General features: G+C 40.0%; 1 protein-coding gene across 4 annotated transcripts in view; it reads left to right on the plus strand.

Moving 5' to 3' along the window:
- The window catches only part of GATA4 (GATA binding protein 4), a 93,455-nt gene that overhangs the window by 36,683 nt on the left and 40,326 nt on the right, over nucleotides 1-16,446 (plus strand). The window lies entirely within an intron of this gene.

Consider the following 16,446-nt stretch of genomic DNA (forward strand, 5'->3'; position numbering starts at 1 on the left):
GCCTGTGGAAAGCGCGTGGCTGGCCAACAAGGAGATTCAGATGTTCAAAGCTTTACATTAGACATCAGGATAGTGCTGCCACATGCAGGGTTAAAATTTCCACTCACTGTACTGTCAGAACTGGAGAGGCCAGCCTCCCTTTCCAGATTTACAGATGAACAAAATGCAGCCTGAGAGACACTGGGACTGAGAATGCTGAGAAGTGGCCAGGGAGTTCAGAGTGCAAAGGACTTCTGGGCTGGTGGCTTTCCAAGAAGGGTCCACTTGGGTTGGAAGGGGGAAGACTTTGGGGGGGGGGGGAGGAGCACAGACTTGAGAAACTAAGTTAACATTTATTGACTGCCTACTAAGTGCTAAATCCTTTCACATTTGTTCTCACTTTGAAGACTAAAGCCTGACCCTCCCTGGTTTCCAGTCTTGGGCTGGCTGTGAGAAGTGTCCTGACTTTGAAGAGCTTTTAAATGAGCCTCTGGTCCAAGTTGACCAGGGAAGCTGGTGGTGGGGGTCAGCCAAATACACACCCCAGGTAAACTGATTAACTGTGCAAGTGGCGCCGGGCTGGGTTTGTGAGTCTTTGTTTCCCCCCTCTCCTTTGCAGGGGAGCCAGACAGCAGAGGCATTCCCAGAAGAGGAGGGGTGCTAAGCATTAGGGAGGTGTTAGAGATAGCCTGCTTACCTCTGTGGTGGCAGGGACATCTGTATAGAATGGCAGCTCCAGTGGGCTCTGTAGTCAGTACAGTCACAGAAGCCCCAAGTTCTTAGACCTCTCAGCAGTTCTCTTTAGAACTCTCTGCAATATGTCTGCCAGGTATGGCCCTCATAAATCCACTCCTGTTAATTTGGCAGTGGGCATGGGAAGACTGCCTCCAGATCCCTATAATCTTGGTGTGGAAATTTGATATTTGATTAGAGGAAAAAGAGAGGCTCAAGATCTAATAGATGGAGGATGCTTTTTGGTCATCAAAGTTAGGATTACAACTTTGTAAAAAGAAAAATGGGAGGGGCAAGGAAAGGATAAAGAAAGAAAAGAAAATATATGAGGATATGGTGGATATTCAAAGTGTTACTATACCTGGAAGAAGGTGCTGAAATGAGTGGTGTTTACCAGATTCCATAGTCAACAGATAGCAAATCACTGCCAGTGACTCCTTGCCAATTGTAACCTGTCTTTCTGAAACTTCTCTTGATCCCATTAAAAAGGACCCGGGGGCTTGACCTCTGCAGTTGTACATTCTCTTCTACATATCACAAAGTGTTAAATTGTTCAAATCACAAAGGACTCCATGTTGTCTTTGTAAGAAACTATGTTGGACATGTTGACCTTCCCATCTTTGGCATGCTCTGCAGGTAGCACTCATAAAACAGCAATTTCAAGGTAGTACATGTAAATATGCTTTTTGGATATGATTCTTCCCACACATCATTTAAACCCTCTTATAAACTCCTGGACAGTTTATGGAAGGTCAACACGAGATTACCCCAAGTGATGGAAGGACGGCGATATTTACTGAGTGAGTTGTACTTCCATGCCCAAAGATGATAATATAGTGTGGTGGAAATCACAAAGGTGAACCTGAATTTACTGCCCTCCCCCATCCCTGCATCATGTAATCACAGGCAAGTTACTTACCTCTCCAGATCTCTTTTCCTGTGAAATGGGATAATCCTAACTACTTTGAGAGTTGTCTTACATTAGAAAAGTAAAGAAAAATGCTTCCTGGAACCTCACCTCTCCAGAGTCCTTCCCCAGTAGAGAAAGATAGAAATGGGTTGGGGGTATGGATTGACTGGCCAATGCCCATGTCTAGTGGAGAAACAATTACACAAGTCAGAACTCCCACCTTCTGGACCCCAAAAATAATTTTGATCCATATTCCCAGAGCCAAGTTTCCAGTAGAGAACTTGTCTTGGGACACTTGTCTTGGGACACAGAACTCTGATGGTGGGAACAGTATTGAATTATACCCCTGTTATTGTACAGTCTGGTAAATCAATATTAAATCACTAATAAGGATAAATTTAAAAGTAAGGCAGTGGGAGTCAGGCGGTAGCAGCAGGTTAAGCGCACATGGCGCGAAGCACAAGGACCGGCAAAAAGATCCCGGTTGGAGCCCCCAGCTCCCCACCTGCAGGGAAGTTGCTTCACAGGCGGTGAAGCAGGTCTGCAGGTGTCTATCTTTCTCTCTCCCTCTGTTTTCCCCTCCTCTCTCCATTTCTCTTTGTCCTATCTAACAATGACAACATCAATAACAACAACAATAATATCTACAACAATAAGAGAACAAGGGCAACAAAAGGGAAAATAAATAAATATAAAACATTTGAAAAAAGTAAGGTAGTATTTGTGATACACTATGTCTTCAGCCCTTTGTAAATGGTAGTTGTTTTGTTTAATAGACACACACTATTCTGCAGCAGAGAACCAATTTTTCTTGTTTGCTCAGGAGTAGAGGGTCTCCCCTGGATTTGTGAGAGGTCTAATGTTGACCTAGGATAGTCTCCAACTAAGGGGCATGGTTGGTCTCCCTAAAGAGACATGAAAATGGGTAAATAACCCAAGCAACACAGTTCAGCAGTAGGCTGGGAGAAAAGGATAACAGGCAATGGTGATTTTTCTTTCTATCTGAATGTCTTTACCTAAGTGCTACCATCTGCATTTGGTCTTGAAAGAGTAGGAGCTTGCCAGAAAAGGCACCTATAGTTTAAGAAAAGAAAACAATTAAATGAGAAGATATCCATACTGACAGACTATCTAGAACCATAAATAATACAGTACTGCATGGCTGTGTTTTACATTATTTGTGTTAAGTTATATTTTTTATCACCATAAAGCAAAACTACACCCACTCACCCTCCACTTAGAGAATTTTCTATTTCAGTGAGGAGAAATAAAGAGCACGCCATTAGTTTTCTTTGAAATATTAAGTACCTCAGTATTCACAGTAAGTAGTACTTTGCCAGAGCTCTTATGTTAGTTATTGGAATAAAGCAAACATCAAAAAATAAATAGGGGGCTCTGTAAGTCCTTCACTGACATTGGACGGCATAGTTCTTTCTTGACTGCAGTGTACATGAACTTTAATTCATTCCAAGTTCAACATGTGCCATGACCCTGGAACAACTATTGAAATTGTCAATTAGGCACATTAGTGGAATTATATGACCTTACTAAGGGCAGGTTATATAGTCTTACTCATATTTAAGTGCCTGGCACAAGCTAGGCACCTAGCAAATATTTGAGTTCATATCCAGCCAGCAGGCAATTGCCATAGAACTCTGCCCAGTCAAACCATAGACAATGGCTACTTCAGAGGCAAACGGGAGATACTGGGAAAAAGAGAATTAGGTGGAGAGGGCTCTGGAAACCTTGGGGAACCTCTGGAGCTATTCAGCTTGAAGAGGTCGCTGGGTGCATAAGGGAGGTAGAGAGTGACTCTATATGTATTTCTAAGGCAAAGTTCATATCCTTTTCACTTTGTGTTGCTCCAGGTGAGCAGATATACTAGGTTTGAGAAGAATACAAGAATACTTTCTGACACAGGAATACTTTCTAACACAAGATAGTCACTTTTGAAACGGACTATGGAAATTCTTGTCTAATAATAAAGCCCAAACACTTGTGTGTTTTTTTATTTTTTAAAATATTTATTTATTTTCCCTTTTGTTGCCCTTGTTGTTTTATTGTTGTAGTTATTATTATTGTTACTGATGTCATTGTAGTTGGATAAGACAGGGAGAAATGGAGAGAGGAGGGGAAGTCAGAGAGGGGGAGAGAAAGATAGACACCTGCAGACCAGCTTCACCCCCTGTGAAGCAACTCCCCTGCAGGTGGGGAGCCGGGGGCTCGAACCAGGATCCTTACGCAGGTCCTTGTGCTTTGTGCCACCTGCACTTTGCGCCACCTGCACTTAACCCGCTGTGCTACCGCCTGACTCACTAAACACTTGTGTTTAAGGAGAGGCTGTTTTGTCATCTGCTAGTGGAGCTATGCAGAGGTTTTTTTTTTAATATTTATTTCTTTGTTTTTTGAAAATATTTTAATTTTTTTGTTGTTGTTGGAGACAGAAAAATTGAGATGGAAAGGGAAGAGAGAAAGAGAGACATTGCAGCTCTCTTCACTGCTCCTAACATGTGCATTCAATCAGGTGTGCCACTGCCCAGCCACCTACATACTTATTTAATTACTTCTTAAAATTACTTATTACACATGAGAGAGCAAGAGAGGGGTCATTTGAGACAGAGAAAGAGAGAGAGAGAGACAGGAAAGTCAGAGTATCACTCCAGTACATGAACTGTTGGAAGTCAAACTGGAAACTTCACACTTAAGTACAATGCTCTGCCAGTTGACAACCTCCCTAGCAACTTGCAAGAAGTTCTTGAATTTAAGTATTCCTGTGTGTAGCCTCAGCAGGATAATATGACAGTCTCCTGTTAAAGAACCTAGTTGTGGTGGGTACACAGGTATTTATTTCTCTTTTTCAAAGTACATGTAAATGTACTCTTGAAATGTAAATATTTTACTACATGTATATTATACCACAATAAAGTTGATTTTGTACCAGTTAATGCATGTAATTATTTAAAGCTGAATTAAGAAGACTGATACAGAAATTATGTGTAAATACACCTTAAAGCAAATAGTTGGTAAACACTAGTGGGAAAGCTATGAAAATGTATTTTATTATGGAAAAACAAATATTTCACTGTAATAGAGAAATAAGGAATTATAATGTTTTCAAATGCTCTTATTAAAAATTTAAAGATCAATTAAATAACAGCACAATACAATGCATATATAACATATGGCATATATATGTATAGCATAAATGCATTTGTCTAAAAATACATATATAGCACTCACTGATACCCAGATGTTTTCTGTAAATATTTTGCTGCATTCATAGTGTTGTAATAATTCATTTATGGTATCGGTACAAGGAAAACTCTAGTGATTTCTGGACTGTTTATCAATTAATCAGTTGTTTTCAGAGCCAGTTCATTTCTATAGGGAACTTTATGAGATGAACTCTTAAGTAGCTTGTTTGACTAGAGAACAATTTGTCAGTCTTTGAAAAAAAAGCAAAGTTGTTTAACTTTCCGGTGACCAGCCTGAACAGGTCAGTCAGAGTTGGGGCTGGTGTGTGGTTCTAGGTTGAGAGCCAATTATAAAAGGAAGGTGTGTGGGGGTGGCCACGAGTGTGTGTCACCCATTCTATGATAAACTCCTTCACCTGCCCCATTGTGTCACATCAGAAGGTCAAGCCACTTCTGCTAGACACTTTCTAAGCACTGAGGTGGAATGCTGCACACAAGACAATTTTGATAACACTTTCTTCAGTGACCTCCCCATTTTCTTAAAAACTTAAATGACCTAAGAAAACAAACATACTCTCAGGTGGAGAGAAACAGGAACTCTGATACCTATGGGTGTGAGTGTATATTGGTACAACCTTGCATAGCAAGCCCTCAGTGATATTTCTCAAATTACAATGCAGATACACTTGACACAGAAATTTCACTTCTAGGAATTTATTCTACAAATATATTGGCACATATTAGTTGCAGCACTGTTTATAGTAACAAAAATGGGGGAGAAACCTGCAGGTATATAATTTGGGCTATTAGGATTGTTTTGTTAAAGCATACAGTACATGTAAACTATAGGACAATTCAATTTGTAATACTATATGGATTCTTCTCCAAGACAGGATGTGTAATTTTGGGGTTAAGAAGGAGAGGGAGAGAAGAGAAGAGTTAGTGTACATTTTAAAAATACATAATTTGTAGTTGGGGAGGTGGCGCAGTGATAGGGCTTCAGACTCCCAAGCATGAAGTCCTGAGTTTGATTCCTGGAAGCACATGTGCCAGAGTGATGTCTGGTTCTTTCTCTCCCCTCCTATTTTTCTCATAAATAAATAAAATCTTTTTTAAAAACCATAATTTGTCTTTGTAAATATTCAGAAAGAAATTGAAATATCCTTTCCTTTGGATAGCTTAGGAAATAGGAGTAAGACTGTGTAGCCTTGGAACCTTTTACATTTTTAAACTATCTTAACGATTTTATACTTATTTATGTGCTTCTTTATTAATCGATTAAGTCAGGAAAATAATTTTTAAAAATATTTATTTATTTATTTATTCCCTTTTGTTGCCCTTGTTTTATTGTTGTAGTTATTATTGTTGTTGTTGTTGTTAGATAGGACAGAGAGAAATGGAGAGAGGAGAGAAAGACAGGGGGAAAGAAAGAGAGACACCTGCAGACCTGCTTCACCACCTGTGAAGCAACCCTCCTGCAGGTTGGGAGCTGGGGGCTCGAACCGGGATCCTTACACCAGTCCTTGCGCTTGGCACCACCTGCACTTAACCTGCTGAGCTATATCGCCCGACTCCCTAGAAAATAATTTAAAATGCAAGGAGGTCAGCTTATAAGCCATCTTAACTATTTATTTAATCATGTATATATTCGTATTGTTGAAAACAGATTTTCGGCACTCTTTCCAGCTTGCAAAACTGAAATTCTGTACCCATTTTGAATGATCCACTTTCCCCTGTCCCCAGCCCCAGGTAACCATCATTCTACTTTCTGTGCCTATGTATTTGACTATCCTGTATACTCTACATAAGTGGATTCATTCTCTGACTTATTGTACTTAGCAGAATGCCCTCAGTTCATCCTTGTTGTAGTAGTTGTCAAAATTTCCCTCTTTTAGGACTGGCTAATAGTCCACTGTGTGTATAGACCACATTTGTTTATTCATTTTCCATTCACCTAACATTCAAGTTGTTTCTGCTTCTAGATATGTGAATAATACTGGGTGAACCTAGGCATGTAGATGGAACTTCTTGCATTTTAAATGGCCTTCTTGGAAAGAAAGTAGGGAAGGTAGTATATGTGGAATTATGACAGAATGAAACTCTGTTCTATTCTAGCTTATACAAAGTAAATGTATAAGATTGGGTACCTTAATATTTGGAAGCCAGCTAACATCATTCTGTTATATTGTACATATTTATGCTTGTATATTATAATATATATGCAACTTATATATAGTAAGATGGATCCTTTATCATAGATCAATAAGGAAGTCTCAGGTAATAGGGACTTTTATGTCCTTCTTTAGAAGTAGTTATTATTCACACTTTGTAGGAAAGGAAACTAATGCTTAGAAAAATTAATTTTCCCAGGTTCCTACTGGAGTAAACAAAACTTCTGCTATGTAACCCAGCCAAACCCTAACTTCTGGAACCATATTTCCCCATATTTGTTACATGTTGCCTTTGCCACTTTTTGAAGGCACTTATCCTTACAGAGCCAGGAGGTAGTTGTAGAACTCAGTTCAACCTGCTCCTTCTCACTATGTGGTTTTCCTTTGCTGTCCTGCTCAACACCATTGTCTCTACAGGTGCTGTGACTTGAGGGTGGGGGTGGAGGAGGCTTCTGCTCATTCTCAAACTGGTTTCTGGGGAATGTAGTGTTAGAAATGTTGCCTGGCAGAAACTTACTCTTCAGTCTCCTAGATCTGGTGTTCAGAGAAGTAAAAATATTTTCCAGAACTCAAAAGATTGCTGGGGGAGAGGGTGGGACATTGACTGCATAAAAAGAATAAAACCATATGGCTCTCTTAAAAATATCTTTCTTAAAAGAAAACTAGAATCACTCTTCCCTGTATTTCCTTTTCTTTGAAAATTCAGATGTATTTTTGTAGGAGCAGAGAAAAAAAGGGACCATAACACAGTAATTATGTTTTTAATAAGGGTGAGAATGGAGCATAGGTCAAGACCTAAGTCAATAAACACTCTCCTTCCATAACCTAAGAGCCCCAGAGAACCAGAGAACTGTCAGAGATGATCACAAAAATCATCAGTGGTAACCCAATAGGTGGCACAGCAGACAGAGCATTGGATCCTTGAAAATGAGGTCCTGAGTTCAATCTCTGGCACTGCATTTTTCAAAGTAATATTTTTGTTCTCTGCCTCTCTCCTTTTCTAGTAAGAAAAGAAATAAATCTCAAAGATATTTTTAAAAAGAAATCATCAGGGAAGCTCTCTGGATTCTGGCAGGTGGCCTGTGACTTTATCTGTTATTGCTTTGTAATCAGAACTGAGCCAGGATATGCCTCTTATCCTAATAAAGGGAATTTGATTTTCTGGCCTTCAGCATTTTTCAGGAGTTTATAAAATTGACTTCATGTTTTTAAATATCCTGTTTCCCCTCAAAGATAAATACAAACAATACTATTAAGCCATCCCATATGTTTAAAAGTCATTGAAATTTCTGTAAGTGGAATATGCTTCACTTTCTGCTGAATAGTCTCCTACACACTTATTTGGGGGAGGAGAAATTTAGTTCCCACCAGAATTTAATGTGAAGTTTGAGGATTATTGAGATGTAAGCTTTGGGGTGATCCAATAGTAGATCTGGTTGGTCTTCTTAAAGTATAATTTTTAAAATTTTGGGTTTTTTTTCCTTCTCAGTTCAAATCACCTACTTCTAGAAATCCAGTCAAACTTTTATCACCTCCATTCAGAACTGATCGATAGCAACTGGTGTGCAGGTTAATTATAATCACAGAATAAACGCTGAAGTCTCAAAGTTCACCACTTTTGCAGTGTTTCCAAACCCCTCAGGGACCATGCCAAGAGACTCTCATTGACCTGCTCAGAGCAGGTGTGGGAGTTTGAACTGGGGGCAGACAATCGGATCTGATTCAAGACAACTCAATTTGGTTTCTTATCTGTAACTTTTCCTATCTTATGATGTCTGTCATTTCAGATAAAGCAAGTTTAGTCAATTGAGTTGGGAAATGGCAACTTACATTTTCTTCTGATAAAAGTTTTCTAGTTGTTGTTTTATCAGATTGAGTTTAAATTGTATGTGTTTCTGTCAAGGTCTGCAATGACCTTTTCAGATATTTTATCAGTATTAGGTGGGGAAAACCTTCCCCCCCCCTCTTTCATTGACCTAGCAAAGAATGACCTTACTTCCAAGATCATAAATCAAACCAGGTAAAGAAAGGCAATAATACAAGTTACCCCTCAAAATTGAGTAGGCGGGGAAAACAAACAACAAATAAAACCTTTCCCTAGGATATAGAGAGAACTTAACTTGACCCTAAATAAAGAATGTGGGTCTCACAGAGTGCACACCTAGTGGAAAAGTGCTACATTTCTGAAAAAAGAAAATGCTTTCCATGTAAAAGATGGTTTCAGAAAAACTCTTTCCCTCCTCAAATAGTATCAGTAAGACTCAATTATCTTTCTTTTATTAAGCTCCATGTCTGTTTAATATGAACAAATAAAAAGCATATATGAACCAATACACAAATAGTTGATAATCTTACCATCTTAAGATAACCACTGCTAGACATTAATCCTTGACTTCTTAGTTACCGTATGTATGCAAACTTGTATCTATATATTTAAACAGCCATAAAAGTTACTGTTTAGTTATTTCAACAGTGAAGAAAGTTTTTTGTAAGATTAGTGACCCAGACTTGCTCCTGCAGAAAGATCCCTTAAGTAGAGCAAAAATTGGAAAGTGAAAGAACTGCCAATATTAAGTAGTCAAACAAGTGGTAGAGTTGTGTGGAAAAACATTTTTCAGTCTCATAATGTCATGTATACATTGAATGTATATACCCAGTATGCTATGTATAGCAAATCTAAAGCAAGAGCATATTTATAAAACTCAAGTGAAGTGATCAGTTGCAGGTTATGTTTCCACAATGTCTGTTTTCGGGGAGATAATGAGGTGAGGCCAGTGGGATGAAAATACCTGGGGTCCCTATCCACTGTTGTAAGGTTAAGATATTGGGCTATTGGGAGTCAGGTGGTAGCGCAGAGGATTAAATACACGTGGCGTAAAGCCAAGCACTGGTATAAGGATCCCATTTCAAGCCCCCTACCCCCAGCTCCCCACCTACAGGGTGGTCGATTCACAAGTGGTGAAGCAGGTTTGCAGGTGTCTATCTTTCTCTCTCCCTCTCTGTCTTCCCTTCCTCTCTCCATTTCTCTCTGTCCTATCCAACAACGATGACATCAATAACAACAATAACTACAACAACAATGAAAAACAATGAGGGCAACAAAAGGGAAAATAAATTAATTAATTAAAAAAAAGACATTGGGCTAGTATAGAAATGGTGAAAAAAGGGTAACTCCACAGGATGAGACTTTAAGCTCAGAGTCTTAAAGCACCTCCCTACCCCCTGCCTTAATAATAGTTCGTGCTGATGAACTATTCTTTCCTCGTTCCAAAGCTATCATAGTAATGTTTAACCTCCATGTACTTTATTAGGCATCAAAATAAATTCATGCATCTGTGTAAAGTATGTCTTCGTGGCTAGTTGTCTCATTTTAAGCAATAGTATTTGAAATGCTGGGTTTGATGGGCTGACTTTATTTTCCCTTTTAAAAAATTTAACAACTACAATGTGAAAACAGTGTGGGAAAACCTTGGGTTAACTGACCCCAGAGTTGATCTCCATTTGTTATTGTTCTCTTGATTTTTGCTAAACATCCAGCGAGGATCTGTGAGGTTGTGGATAGTCACAAATATCAGTACCAACATATCGTTTGCTTCATCTGTCATCCAGCTATCCAACCATGACTCATGCCTACTTCCTGTGAGCCAGGAATTTGCTAGTTTTTAGAGAAAAAAAAATTAGCTAGATGGTCTCTGCATCCCACAGCTAAATGTATCCCACAGCCGGAAGGTTAGAGAATAGGGGAATGTGTAGCCTATGTATGAGAGTCCTCCAGGATAATGGTGTTCTGTGGAAGTCCTTGGGACAGCCCACCTTTCCTCCCCAGGGTCAGCATAGGGTTCGTAGAGGAGAGGATGCCTAGGGTGAGTCCTGAATGTCACCAGTAATTTCCTGAGTTGAGGGAAATACATTCCAAGTTGAGGACAAGAGAGCACTAGAGCCAACCATCCTGTGAGGGTGGGGTTGGGGTCATGTTAGATGCAAGCAGAGGTTCCTAATGTATTTTCATTTGGTTGGGTGTGAGTTAGAAGACTTCAAAGTAGAGCAGTGGGATGGTAGAATTCTAAAAAGGCTTAAGATCAGTAACACTTGCTTTTTCCTTTGGCCTCACTCTTGCATGGATACCCCTGCCGTCTGTTCATTTTTGTACACCCATTCATTCCCAATTCAGGAAAAGACTTGATGCCACCAATTCTTTCTAGGGAAGTTGTATATGTGCACAGTACAGCTATGAAATTCATGTCTAGGGTGAGGGACAGGAAGGGACAAAACTCCAGGGGTTCTAGTTCCCAAATAGGTTTCTTGCCTGGGAAGGACGAAGGGCATGACTAATGACCCCAGTAGTAGTCCCTCTATGTTTGTGTTGCTCCTTTGAAAGTGAGGACCAATGTTGTTAAAATTCGGAGGCTCCAGCTGGCCGGGCTAGCTTCACGGGCGGGTAACAGAGACGACCAGAGACATACAGCTAGGCAGGGAAGCTGTATTTTTTTATTCAGGAACAACGATTTATAAACTAAGACAAACTAATCACCAAAACAGAACTCTCCTGCCTCCTTCCCACATGGCGGTGCCAAGAACTCTGTTGCCTCTTTCCCCCCGGGGCGGTGCCAAGCACTCTCGAACTCTGGAACTCTGGAACTCTGGCGGGGTTCCTTGGGGCGGGGACAAGCAGGCCCGCGGACAAGCAGGCCCGCGAAACTAGCAGGACTGAACCAATTTTCTTGGCAGGGGGAGAGCTAGAACAACCCAATGTAAAGCATACAACAGACCAACAGTGGCCTTGGATAGAAATATGGAAAGTACAAGAGAAAAATGCATCATTAGATTCCCAAAGGGAGGGCTCAAGTAGAGTATCTGCTTCTCAGAAGGTTTAGGGATGAAATGAAAGTTAAGTTCTTGCCACTTAAACAAAATTTTTAACATATGAAACATGAAAAAGTAGAGAATAACCCCATGGGGGGATTATGTCAGGGGGAGGAGAGTTCAGGTCCTGGAACAGGATGGCTGAGGACCTAGTGGGAGTTGTATTGTTGTGCAGAAAACTGAGAAAAGTTATGCATGTACAAACTACTGTATTTACTATTGTCTGTAAAACATTAATCCCCCAATAAAGAAAAAAGAAAAAAGTAAAAAGTAAAAAAAAAGAAAAGAAATTATGCCCCTGGTATTTTATAACTTATAAACCAACATTAAATCAATACTAATAAAAACTAAAAATACAAAAAAAAAAGAAAATAACCCCATCTTCAGCAAGTATCAACTCATATCCATTTGTATTTCATCTGTATTCCACTAGACCCCCCTGTACTAATGTTATTTTGAAGGAAGGTCTAGACAATTTATCTCATCTGTGCATATTTCTGTCTCTAGAAGATATATAAGGGCACTATTAAAATGTATACCCCTACCCCCGTGGCACTTGAATACAAATTAGGGATCACTTTTCATATCACTGAAAATTTAGTGTGTTCACATTTCCCCATTTGTTTAATTCCCTTTCAATCTTCTTTCAATATATCTACAAAAGAAACTAGGCTTTTCCTATATGGTTCCCCATAGCCCAAATTTTAATTGTATTCCCTTCATGACATTTCACATGTTGCTCTATCTTGATTTTTTCATAAAACTCTGATTTTGAAACATTGGTTTTGATTACAGTCAGATTTGTGATGATAGCAGTCATTAATGATCATTGGTTCATGATTTAACTAGCTGTTACATATGATGACATACTCAGGCCTTCATTTCTCCATTTATTACTTGTGATGTATCTGTAACAAAATCAAATCTTTCAGCTGTTCAAATTTTTTGCTACTCTGAGGTGTGGCTATATTTAGGAGTGAAAAACTAAGTGTTCCCTTCATTCACTTCTTCAAATTAATGAGTGACTTATCTAGCATCATTCAAGATTAGCAATAACCTGATTTTTTTTTTTTATAGTATCACTAAAACCTCATGGGCTCAAATGTATACAATGCATTTTTTTTTATTTAAGAAAGGATTAATTAACAAAACCATAAGGTAGGAGGGGTACAACTCCACACAATTCCCACCACCCAATCTCCATAACCCACCCCTTCCCCTGATAGCTTTCCCATTCTCTATCCCTCTGGGAGCATGGACCCAGGGTCATTGAGGGTTGCAGAAGGTAGAAGGTCTGGCTTCTGTAATTGCTTCCCCGCTGAACATGGGCATTGACTGGTCGGTCCATACTCCCAGTCTGCCTCTCTCTTTCCCTAGTAGGGCGTGTCTCTGGGGAAGCTGAGCTCCAGGACACATTGGTGGGGTCTTCAATCCAGGGAAGCCTGGCCAGCATCCTGGTGGCATCTGGAACCTGGTGACTGAAAAGAGAGTTAACATACGAAGCCAAACAAATTGTTGAGCAATCATGGCCCCAAAGCTTGGAATAGTGGAGAGGAAGTGTTAGGGAGGTACTCACTGCAAACTCTAGTGTACTTCTGCTTTCCGGTATATATTTTGCAGTAGTTTATGGATACATGTGAACATAAGCTCTCTCACAGAAACTGGTGTATATCTAGGTTATGGGACTTTGTTAGAAAGTGAACCACCTGAGATGAAATTAGAGTATACTATGAAAGGAAAGGTCTCACCCGAGTAATGAAGCTGAAGGGTTGTCATTCCACACGTGAAGTCTCTGGACACAGTCTGAGGTGAAGGATGTTGAGGTGGCAATCGTTGCGTTGGTTAGGTTGTGATCGGCGGATGCAATATTATTTGGTATGGATTGGGAGACACATACGGGAAAGTGGGCCCTATCCAAGGGTTCCAGGACTGGGGGAAGTAGAGGCTCTATAGTGGAGATGTGAGGTTCCTGCTGTCTTAGGGTTCCAAAAGACAATCGATAGTTAATGTTATCATCACATTATTTGGTAATTGGGTTAACTTTGAAAAGTCCTTTTGTTAGGGTTTGCTGTACAGTACCCAGTATCTTGTATATAGCTGTGCTATTGGATGCTTCTAATCTACTTGGTCTAGGCTTTTGAGAGAGTCCGCATATCAAATACACAGCCTATATATTAAAAAGATTCAGTTTGTGTTTTGAAAAACTTTGAGACATACAATTGATTTTCCCCCTCTCATATTAATTAACTACTGATTTATATGTCTACATTTTGCTAGGAGTGTACATAAACACCATTCCCACCACCAAAAGACTGTAACCCATCCCTCCCACCCACTCCCACCCCCCACTGGCCCAGGAAGCTGCATATCTACCCCTCACCACAGGGTTTTTACTTCGGTGCCCTACTTATAATTTGATCAGGTCCTGCTTTTAGTTTCCCTTTCATATCTTCTTACTCAACTTCTGTTGATGAGTGGGATCATCCCATACTCATCTTTATCTTTCTGACTTAGTTCATTTAACATAATTCCTTCTAGCTCTGTCCAAGATGGGTCAGAGAAGGTGGGTTCATTGTTCTTGATAGCTGCATAGTAATGCATTTTAATTCATAGATTATCCTAGTTAATGTTGTACTATCCCATCTTTGTCAGAAGGAACTCATTCACATTAGTCCCTGAGTTCTTTTGACACAATCTTCCTTTGATCCTTTCCAGCTTTTCATATTACAAACTGGTCCAACCTCCTCTCATGTACCTTCTCCTCCCAGACATGGTTGGTCACTTCTTTCAAAGTCCCAACTTCTTTCGGTGAGTTTGATAATTGGAGACCATGCGCAGAGTTAGCTCAACTGGTGGCACTTTATCTATTGAGTCTTTCAGTGTAGAATTGGGAGATACTTAACCCACCCTACCAAAAGAAAAGATAAAAATAAGGCATCTGTTGATACCTGTACTTCTGATTCAAAGTTAGGACTATGAGGGGCTAGGTGGTGGCACACCCAGTTAAGTACTAAATGCAGTGACCTGGGTTTGAGCCCATTCTCCATCTGTAGCAGGGAGGCTTCCCAAGGGCTAAAGCAGGTCTGCAAGGTGTCTTACCTTTCTGTCTCCCTCTCTTTCTCCCTTTCCCCCTCTCAATTTCTCTCTGTCCTATCAAATAAAGTGAATAAATAAATAAGGCATCCAGGAGCATTAGATTTGCAGTGCAGGCACTGAGCTCCAGCAATAACCCTGGAGGCAAACAAAGTTAAGACTAATAGACTTCTCCCCAACCCACCCCCTTTGCATCTCTTAAGAAACTGTGGTCGGAGCCAGGAAATGGCCCACTTGGTAGAGCACACATGTTACCATGGACAGATACCTGGGTTCAAACCCCCATGCATACCTGCAGGGGGGAAGCTTCATAAGTGGTGGAGCAGTGCTGCAGTTGTCTCTCCCTGTCTCATCTTTTTAAAAAGAAAAAAAAAAGAAACTGGTAAAGTATATTTAACACAAAATTGACCACTGTGACCACATTAATGTACAGTTCCATTACATTAAGCTTATCTGCTATGTTGTATAGTCATCACCATTATTCATCTCCAGACCTTCCTCATCTTTTTTAAAATTATTTTTTAAAATTATTTATGGGAGTCAGGCGGTAGCCCAGTGGGTTAAGCACATGTGGTGGGAAGCGCAAGGATTGGCATAAGGATCCAGTTCCGGATCCTGGCTCCCCACCTGCAAGGGAGTTGCTTCACAGGCAGTAAAGCAGATCTGCAGGAGTCTGTCTTTCATTCCCCCTCTGTCTTCCCTTCCTCTCTATCCAACAATGACAACATAAATAACAACAACAATAACTACAAGAAAAATAAAAAACAAGGGCAACAAAAGGGAAAATAAATAAGTAAAAAAAGACAAAAAAAATTTATTTATTCATGAGAAAGATAGGAAAGAGAAAGAATCAGACATCACTCTGGTACATGTGCTGCAGGGACCAAACTCAGGACCTCACGCTTGAGAGTCCAGTGCTTTATCTGCTGCGTCACCTCCCAGACCACTAAAATTATTTTTAATAGGAGTCAGGCAGTAGCACAGCAAGTTAAGCGCAGGTGGCGCAAAGTGCAAGGACAGGCAGAAGGATCCCGGTTTGAGCTTCCCGCTCCCCATCTGCAGGGGAATCACTTCACAAGCGGTGAAGCAGGTCTTCAGGTATCTCTCTTTCTCTCCCCTGTCTTCCCCTCCTGTCTCCATTTCTTTCTGTCCTATCCAATGACGGTGACATCAATAACAACAACAATAACTACAACAATAAAAAAACAAGGGCAACAAAAGGGAATAAATAAATACATATTTTAAATTATTTTTAAAAGAACTTATTTGTTTATTCATGAGAAAGATATGAACAGAAAGAGAAAAAAACAGATATCATTCTGGTACATGTGCTGCTGGGAACCTCATGGTTGATAATCTAGTATTTTATTCACTACCACACCTCACAGACCATGAACTTTCTCATCTTCCCAAATGGAGATTCTTACTTCTTCTCTCTCTCTCTCTCTCTCCTCCCTTGCAGCCCCTGACAACTTCTATTATACTTTCTGTCTCTGTCAATCTG

The sequence above is a fragment of the Erinaceus europaeus genome, chromosome 2 (assembly GCF_950295315.1).
Source record: "Erinaceus europaeus chromosome 2, mEriEur2.1, whole genome shotgun sequence".
NCBI classification, from domain to species: Eukaryota; Metazoa; Chordata; class Mammalia; order Eulipotyphla; family Erinaceidae; genus Erinaceus; species Erinaceus europaeus.